The sequence below is a fragment of the Asparagus officinalis genome, chromosome 4 (assembly GCF_001876935.1).
Source record: "Asparagus officinalis chromosome 4, Aspof.V1, whole genome shotgun sequence".
In the NCBI taxonomy this organism is placed as follows: domain Eukaryota; kingdom Viridiplantae; phylum Streptophyta; class Magnoliopsida; order Asparagales; family Asparagaceae; genus Asparagus; species Asparagus officinalis.
This window is the reverse complement of record NC_033797.1, coordinates 7,788,621-7,798,582: the sequence shown is the minus strand read 5'-3', so window position 1 is coordinate 7,798,582 and position 9,962 is coordinate 7,788,621.

Genomic DNA, 9,962 nt, shown 5'->3' with positions numbered 1-9,962 from the left:
CTCCTGTATCCGGAATAGGTCGGATCAACCTAAAGCTGACTTCTGATAAGACTTTGATCCTGCAGGATGTCCATCATGTACCAGACATTAGGAGAAACTTAATTAGTGGATCTTTGTTAGTGCAACAAGGCTATAAGCTTGTTTTTGAATCAAATAAAGTTGTAATAACTAAGGGTTTGAACTTCATTGGAAAAGGTTTCTTATGTGATGGTCTTTTTAAATTGAATGTTAAGAATTCTACTCTTGCATCTCCAATAGCTTTGAATATTGAACCTTCCATCACTTGGCATCAAAGATTAGGACATGTGAATTATAATTCAATTAAAAGATTGATGCATCTCAATATAATTCCAAAGCTTAATATAAAAGATGATGAAAAATGTGAAATATGTGTAGAAGCCAAACTTCCTAAGAAACCATTTAAAACTATTGATAGAGATTCTGAGATATTAGAACTCATCCATAGTGATGTTTGTGATTCAGGAAGAACAACTAGAGGGGGTAACAAATATTTTGTAACTTTTATAGACGATTGCTCTAAATATTGTTACCTCTACTTAATTAAGACCAAAGATGAAGTCATAAACAAATTTAAAATATATAAAGCAGAAGTTGAAAATCAACTGGATAAGAAAATTAAAATACTAAGATCAGATAGAGGTGGTGAGTACACTTCTAATGAACTAAAACAATTTTGTGAAGAGAATGGAATTATTCATGAAATAACTGCTCCATATACACCTCAATCTAATGGAGTAGCTGAGAGAAAGAATAGAACACTAATGGACATGGTAAACTCAATGTTAATTAATTCTGGTGTGCCAGAAAATTTATGGGGAGAAGCTCTCATGACTGCATGTCATATACTAAATAGAATTCCATTCAAGAAATCTGATAAAACCCCTTACACAATTTGGAAAAATAGAAACCCTAATTTGGATCACCTGAAAGTGTGGGGGTGCTTAGCAAAAGTTAAAATACCTGAGAATAAGAGAAAGAAAATTGGACCTAAAACTGTAGATGGAATTTTTATTGGCTATGCTTCTGATAGTAATGCAAATAGATTTTTAATAATCAACTCTGACATTAATGAGATAGCCAACAACACCATAATTGAAGCTAGGGATGCACATTACTTTGAAAATATTTTTCCTTACAAGACCAGAATAAACAACACAGGCCCTAGCTCTAATAATTCAGATCCTAGTTCTAATCAAGGTGAAACTAGTTCTAAACAAATTAGACCACTAGAAAGTCCAGAGGAGCCTAGGAGAAGTAAAAGAACTAGAATAGAAAAGGTCCATGAAGATTTCTATGCATTACTTGTAGAAGATTCTCCAGTTACATTTGAAGATGCAAATTGGATTAGTGACTCAGTGGATGTAAAATCCACCACAGGATTTGTGTTTCTTTTAGGAGGAGGAGCTGTGTCCTGGAAATCTACTAAACAAACTGTAATGGCTAGAAGTACAATGGAATCAGAAATGATAGCTCTTGATACTACTAGTATAGAAGCTGAATGGTTAAAAGATTTACTAACTGAAATTCCACTAATGCAAAAACCATTACCAGCTATTTCTATTCATTGTGATTGCAGGTCAGCGATTGACAAATGCCATCAAGAGAATGCAAATGTGAAGATGAATCGACACTTGAAAGTGCGACATAAATCCTTGAGATATAAGATGAAAAACCATATAATAGCCTTAGATTTTGTAAGATCAGAGAAAAATCTTGCAGATCACTTAACTAAAGGCTTATCTAGGGCAGTGGTCCTAGAATCATCGAGGGGGATGGGATTAAGCCCATAAGAAAAATCACTGCAGTGGCAACCCAACCTTGCAGAGGTTCAATGGGTAGAAACAAACTGAATGAGTGATTAATTGTGAGGAGCGCTGAATTTATTTGCTCCCATCCCTAGGGTGATCAGTGCTCATAAAAAGCAAGTGAAAGGTTGAGTCTAACTCTTAATGAATCCAAGACCCATGAGGCAGGATGCTTACTTGCTCGCATCCTTATTAGGATTCACCTATATGTGTGTAGTTGTGAGGCCGCGACTATGGGATCAGGGCTGCTCCCTAGTAACACACATGAAAGATACCTGCGCAAGGCCGATAATAGCGCAACCCGTTTAGAATTCTTCAAAACTGTACTATGTGTGCTTTCTGTAGAAATCCGATAAATGAGACTGGTTCAAGGCGAAGTCCACCAAGCTCTCACGGATCTATACAACTGTCACTAAGTGAAGGTTCAAACCGAAAGGTACCTCCACCTATTACATAGTATAAGGGAACCAGCAATCGTATTTATTTTTAAGTTCTTCTTTTATTGTTATTTCTGAACTATTTTAAGTTTTAAGTTATGTGGGGGATTGTTGGAATTATATAATAAAAGATAACTTAAAACTTGACTTTGTAGAGGAAAAGAGGGAAAGTTTAGTCCCACATAGGAAATGGGATAGAAAAAAGGGGTCCTTATAAGCCTTCCCTTTCTCTCCTATGCCTAGAAGAAAACAAAGGTTATGCTCCACACCACACACGCGCGCGCCGGCCGGGCCGGGCTCGGGCTCGGGTTCGGGTCGGGTCGGGTGGCGCGCGCACACGACCTGCGGACACGAATGCCGCTCCGGATTAATGGGCCCTTAATCTGCTACATTTTTATTTTTGAATAATTAAAATGTAATATTTATTTTTGAATAATTAACATGTGATAAACATTTTTGTAACGGTTAGGATTAAATATTTTGTAACTGTCATAATTAAAATACCGCGGTTTTATGGATTTAAATGACAAAAAACGGCTAACGTTAATACATTAATGGGTGAGTAATTAAAACGTGTTAATTACGAGATTATGAGTAACGGCTGGTTTTCCCTATAAAAGGTTCTAAAATCCGAAGAGTTTTACACAGCGAAATACAACAAGCTCTTCTTCTCCTTCTCTGTTATTTCTCTTGAATTTATTTACTGTTACGATTTGCTGGTTCCCTGAAAGTCACGAAGAATTCACAAAGCCTTCTTGAAGCTCGTGCCGACGAGAAGGAGGTCGCCTGACCGAGGGTCGTTGTATCTCCGGGGACTTTTGCCGCGTAGCCCTGTACGAGAGGGGGGCAATTAGTTTCTTGGGACAGTGCTTGCACGCCTCGACCATCAGGCTATATTCTAAACTCAGTTTAATTTTATATCTATTTTGAATCATTATCTAATTCTGTTAAAACTACATTTTGTGCTAATTATACTCTAAACAGATTATATTCCTAACAATTATCACTACGAACATGGATAACATATGCATAAGAGTATATTAGTTTATGCATACATCAGACTAGTGTGTACCTCATGCAAAGCACGACCTCGATTTTTTTATTTCCGCTACAGTAATTTTGTATTCAAATACGGTTTTTATAAGCGCTACAGTATCTCGCATGAGATACAGTAATAGTGCTATAATATCTCTTATTTACTGTAGCATAAATAGTGAATCTTAAATCCTCACATTATTATAGAGGAATAGATTTCAAAAATAACCACTAGTAAAAAAGATAGTAAATTACATATAATTACCCACATTTCATTGAACAAAATCACTCTTTTCGTCTATTTCCAAAAGTCTATCCATAAACCAACAGAAAAAGGAAAAAAAATAAAATAAAAATAAAAACAACAGAATCTTCACCAAAGAGGACAAAAATGCTTCTAACTGCCACCGTCCTGTTATTCTATAGTGGGAAACATGCCACATTGTTCTAATATGTAGATGTCAGATGTCAAATATATGTACAAAAATTCCGCACTTTAACTAGTGGTAGAGTCTTAATTTGAATTTAGAATTGGAAATTTGTTCTTCGTATTAAGAGTGAAGTCCAAGCCGGGACCTAGAGTTGCTTTTGTTTGTAGAAAGACTAGACTCTACAGCATGAGCATAAAAGAATTCATGTCCATCAATTTGGATGCATATGAAAGTAAACATCTCCTTGGGAAACTTACATTATGTCTAGTTAATTAATTAAAATTTTTGAGAAGGGTGAACTTAGTTCAGCGTCAAAGGGGTTAAATATCTTAATATAAAATGGTCACAAAGTTTCATCTTAATAAGAATAAAAAAGGCCGAGTCCTAACCTCATTAAGCCCAGTTCTCTGACAATATGAAGTCAAATAATTCCAATCCAGACAAAGTTTGGGGTTGGCATCACTTATATTATTATCAGCACTCGTTGGACCTTTCCGAAAAATTAAATTATAACTAACATTGAGACATGTAGCTGCAATTATTTTTTGACTAGAAACAGGGTGAGGACATCACTACCAAGTTGTTTGGAGCAACTTGGTACCAAGTTTCTCCATTTTTCTCATATATATATATATATATATATATATATAATGATGATGATAATAATGTTAATGTACATAATAGGCCTTTGTTAAGAAACTGGGAAGAACCAGTACCCAAACAATGACCCACAAAACAGCACAATACAAATGTAAATACCACAAAGTTCAGCTTCGTACTACTAACACTTAGAACACCTAACCAAAATATCCAACAAAAGCTAGATTGGGAACCCCAGGTACAGCTGAGATTTGGAACACTACCAAAAAATCCAACAAAGATAGGTTGGGACTGCAGCTCTGGGAATCAGGTTGCTGCTGAGAAGTTATCATCCCCCTCTGCTTCATTATGTGTTTGGGCAATGTTTTTCATGCCCAAGTTGATAGCCGCCTTGTGGAGTTTGGGACCTGATCTGCTAGCAGAGGAGCCTATCCAAAATAAAACAAATCTTGCCACGTTAGCAGCAATGTGGGATGGGAGAGCTTCAATGCCATTAAAGATGAAATTGTTACGACAGTTCCATATGCACCAACAGAAACACGGGAGCAAAACCTTCCAGATAATAGCAAGATCTTGACTGCAAGATGAACTGAAGTTGAAAGATATCATATCCTCCAAATTATGTGGCCATGCTGTAGATGGAACTTGGGGAAGGAGAGAAGACCTTACAAGTGAGGAGAAACCACATTTTACAAACAGGTGGTCATGTGATTCATTTGCATCATAACAGAGAGGGCAAATTGGATTGCCAAGCCATCCTTTGAACACCAGGTTATCCCTAGTGTTTAATTTGTATTTACTAGCAACCCAAAAGAAGATTTTAACCTTTAGAGGTATGGGAGAAGCTCATATGAATCTGTAGTGCCGGGAGATGACTCCTCCTGTGGTGATGATGGTATAGAATGATTTAACAGTGTATATACCTGAGGAATGATAGGGCCAGAGGAGCTTGTCATGGTTGGTGTGGCCAGAGATAGAGAATTGAGAAAGATGGTTAAGGAGAGCGGAGATTTCATTCCTTACTTCCTCGGAAATGCCTCTTCTTAATAGAGGGTGCCACTGTCAGGCATTAAGAAACATAGATCCTTGCGAAAGAATATTACAGGTCTTGGAGAAAGCAAGGAGATGAGCTCTTGGGAATAGGCTACTGAGGGAATTGGCACCAGACCATTTGTCTTGCCAGAACCTACAGGTTTTCCCATCCCCAATTAACCAACAAACGTGGCTAAAGAAGGGAAGGCAGATAGACTACAGATCATGGATGAATCTGGAAGCTGAGCCCTTAAGAGGATGAACCAGAGGATTTGCTTTGTCTTTAGAGTACAAGGAGAAGATTACTTTACATGTAGCTGCAATTATAACCATTAAAAACCTATTTTTCTTAAGGGGTTGTTTGATTCGGCCAAAGGTTTAGGAATCTTGTGGTTTTGAAAAAAAAACGTAGGTTTTTTTGACATTATAGGATTTTAAAACTGCCATTTGGTTCATTTTTTTAAGAATACTTTTTTTAAAAGCTAACATGACAGCCTACTTTATGGAAAGTCCAAATCCTTTTTTAAGCTCGGAAATGGGCTAGAAATCTGACAACCCATTGACAACTCATCATTTACTCTCACAACTCCCTAAATTATTTGGCAATGAAACAAACATGAGTTTTGGATATGCTTTCCTATTTTTCACTTCATCATTCTATACCAAACACAAGTTATGGATTCCTTTGAGATTCAAATTTTTTTTAGAAATGGTTATTTGACTTGGAATTCATTTTCATTATTTTATAGAAACAAACCAAACAGCCCCTTAATGGCAACTGGAGTCAGTTACTACAACTTCTTTTATGAAAATGACGTACAATTGAATCCATCACAATTATTTGTAGTGATAATTATTGCTCATTTGCAGAATAATAATTACAATTGTTGTTTTATTTTTCTTGAAAATTCAGCTACTTCATTTTTTTCCTCCACCAAGAAAAGGGAAAACAATTAACAAATTTTTTTTATCAAATTTCTCAAAATAATAAAAAGAGTTAATTTCAGAAAACCCCTCAAAAATAAGCACTAGAATCAGCCTCCCAAAAGTTTGTAATTCATCAATGAACCTTCCTAATGTTTGTTTCTATATTTGAGTTGACAGTTGCTTGATGGCGTTAATTATTATTTTTTAGGACAGATATGCCCCTTAATAATTTGTGCATATATGATTAAAGATGAATATTACCAACCCTAATTTATTCTTATTCTGCTTGTCTAATCACTAATAAAATGTAATTAAAAAAATCCAAAAAGGTCACTTTGCGCGTTGTCCGTACAAAACAAATTTACACCCCTCTCGTTTTAATCTCCATCACCGGCTCAAAAAATTTATGAACTCTAATTTTATGGTAGTTTCAATCTGGGAAATTTAAATTTAAATCTTAAATTTTTACAGAAGAATAAATTTTGGAGGATTGTAATTGCCTTTGTTTTGTAAAGAGAAGAGAACAAAGGGGTATTTTGGTTATTGAAATACTTTTATTTTCCCCAATCCAAACTATCAGAAGAATGGATGTGATGAAAAATTGGAATTATAGGGGTGTAAATTGATGAGTTACAAACTTGAGGGAGGGGGTCTGAAATTAACCCTAATTAAAAAAAATTAAAAATACTTTGAATTGCAGTAAAAATGGAGATGCAATGTATGAATTGCTTTTTTTTTCATACAAACTATCAGAAGAATGGGTGTGGTGAAAAATTGGAATTATAGGGGGTAAATTGATGAGTTACAAACTTGAGGGAGGGTCTGCGATTTTTTTCTTTTTTTCTTTCTTTTTTTTTTTTGTTTGTGGGGGTGGGGAGGTGTGGTCTGAAATTAACCCTAATTAAAATTTTTTAAAAAGACTAGTTTTAGTTAACTTTGTCCTATCCTCTATGCCAAAATTTTGGTTATCTTTCTTTCTTTTTCCTTCGTGGGTCATTGATAAAATTGATAAGTTGAGAAGAAGATTCTTGTGGATTGGGTCCTTGGATCATAAAGAATACACTAATTTGGTAAAATAGGAGGAGGTCTGTAGACCTAAATATTGTGGTGGCTTGGGAATCATAAATTTGAGAATTATGAATAGAGCTTTGTTAGGAAAATGGCACTGGAAATGGTTTGATGGAAGTCCAGGTCTTTGGAAACAAATTAGCTTTCATAAATATTTTGAAAGAAAAAGTTGGACAGAGTTTTTATACTCTAGGAGAGTTCTTTTATCACATTTTTGGAGGAATCTCTGTGTTAATATTGAAAGTTTTTTATGCAGCTCTCAAGTGGAGGTTGAAAAAGGAGATTACACTTTATTTTGGCTTGACAAGTGGGTAGGATCATTTACTCTTGCATCTCTTTTTCCATCTTTATTTACTATTACATCCTTTCCTTTTGCTACTGTTAGTAGTATGAGGAAAAAAGAGAATAATACGTGGAGATGAGTTGTCAAGTTTAAGAGACAGTTAACTGGGGTTTTTGTTTCCCAATTCTTTTCTTTGATGAATTTGCTTAATTTTATTTCTTTAGAGCAAAATGAGAATAAAAGAAAATGGTTGTGGGAGGCAAAAGAGAGTTTCACAGTAAAATCTTTCTATCAATTTTTAATTGATGGAGGTTTGAGGTATGATTGTACAAATCTATGGAAGCTTCCTATTCCTTTAAAAGTGAAGTTCCTTGTCTGGTTGGCTCTAAGACAGAGTTTGAATACAAAAGATATACTGAAAAAAAGGAAATCAATTGGAAAAAGTTTGTTGTTTATGCTCTAAATTGGAGGAGAATCATGCACATTTATTCATCAAGTGTGAGTTTGTTTACTCAATATGGAGATCAATTCAATTCAAACTAGAATCTGAGGATAATTTTAATTTGAGATCCTTAAAAGAAGTATGGCTTAACTGGGAAGTTGGTGATAATGAGAATTACAAAATGAAAAGAGATGTTTTTATTTGTTCTCTAGTTTGGTGTGTATGGCAGGAGCGTAATGACATACTTTTTTTCTAATAAAAGGAAGAAGTCTCTTGAGCTATTAAACAAAATCATGACTTTCTCAACCTTTTGGCTAGGTTCTAAGAATTGCTTCTGCTCGGGCTACCAGACTACAGGAAAGAAGAAGGAAGAGGAATGCTGATAGTTTGCAAGTGGTTGGAGCTGCTGGAAGAGAAAACAGAGATTTGGTGCATACAGTGATCTAGCTTGAATGATTTGCAATCAGCTCAGTCTTGATATTGTCTTATACCTGATCTTTAAAACTTTCTTAAAGTTGGATTTGGTTTACTTTTGGTTTTTTTGTTAGCAGCTATTAGGTCCAAATCCTTGTGGAGGGATTTATGGATGGGTACAGTGTGATGTTTCTTCATGCTTTGTAGTTTTTTGTAGTGGACTTCAGTACACACTTTTGGTTGGGGGTGTGTATTTTCATGTAACAACCACTTTCGTTAATATTTAGCTGGCAGGATTACCTTTGTGGTAATCCATCATTTTTATAAAAAAATAAAAAATAAAAAATAAAAAGACTTTAAATTGCGGTAAATGGAGATGAGAGACATTGATTATCGTACCGCTAGCAAGCAAAGTAAGCGCTCTACCATTGAGGTACATCTACAATTGATTAAAAAGTTTTAAATGTCAAACATAATTTTTATTTGAAAATTAAAATAATATGTCTTTCAATGACGGGCTATTTAATTGCGTGGTCCAGAAGAAAATACTCCATCCATATTTACATTTTAATTATTTGGTTTGCTACATTATAATTAGAAAATGTTGTAGAGCAAAACCTTCAGCCTCCAAACAAAAACATTTAAAATGTGTTTTCATCTCAAAAAACATTTTCTATCTCAAATAAGATAATTATATACACCTTTTTTTTTCTAAATACGACAGGATCACTTAGCTTTTGTATCGATTTTTTTCAACAAAATATTAAATTTGTAACTAAGATAGATCTTCCATGATAAAATTGTAGATGTGCAAACAAATGAATTTTAGCTTGATTTATTGTAACAAATGTTGTTGCAACATTAGCAATAATTCTTTTTTTTTTTTTTTTGCAAAAAAACCAAACTATTTCTAAAAGAAGTAGTAAGAACAAAAAAGGTGACCATCTACTTCTAACATTCTCTCTAATCATTATCACTCTCATCCACAACACCCCTCCTCCCCACGCACCCCACTAATCATACAATCTAATGAGAGCATCTTAAGGGAGAGAAAGCAAAACCTTGGGAGTTTGTGCTTGTGCTCTGATGACCCCCATCATCTCTCTCTCTCTCTCTCTCTCAAGCTGTCTCTGCTCTGACTCTCTCTCTCTCTATCTACAAAATTCGATCAAATACTCTAGTAACGTACTAGTATATTTTATTACTATTAAAACCCACCTCTCTCCATTAATGCCCTCTTGCTCTCTTCAGCTGCTCTTCACTGTTGAGTGTTGATCCCTCCTCTTTTGCTTTTAACGGTGCACAATATAATAATAGATCAAGCACGGGTGCAGCAGAAAACAACAGAGATCTTGCGCACTTCTCTTTGGTTCGTTCCCATTAAAGACCCGCCTCCGTTGTTCACCTCTTGGCTCGAAGAAGATGGAAGCTACTAGAATGAGGAAGTATGGAGTTCAAGCGAGCCCA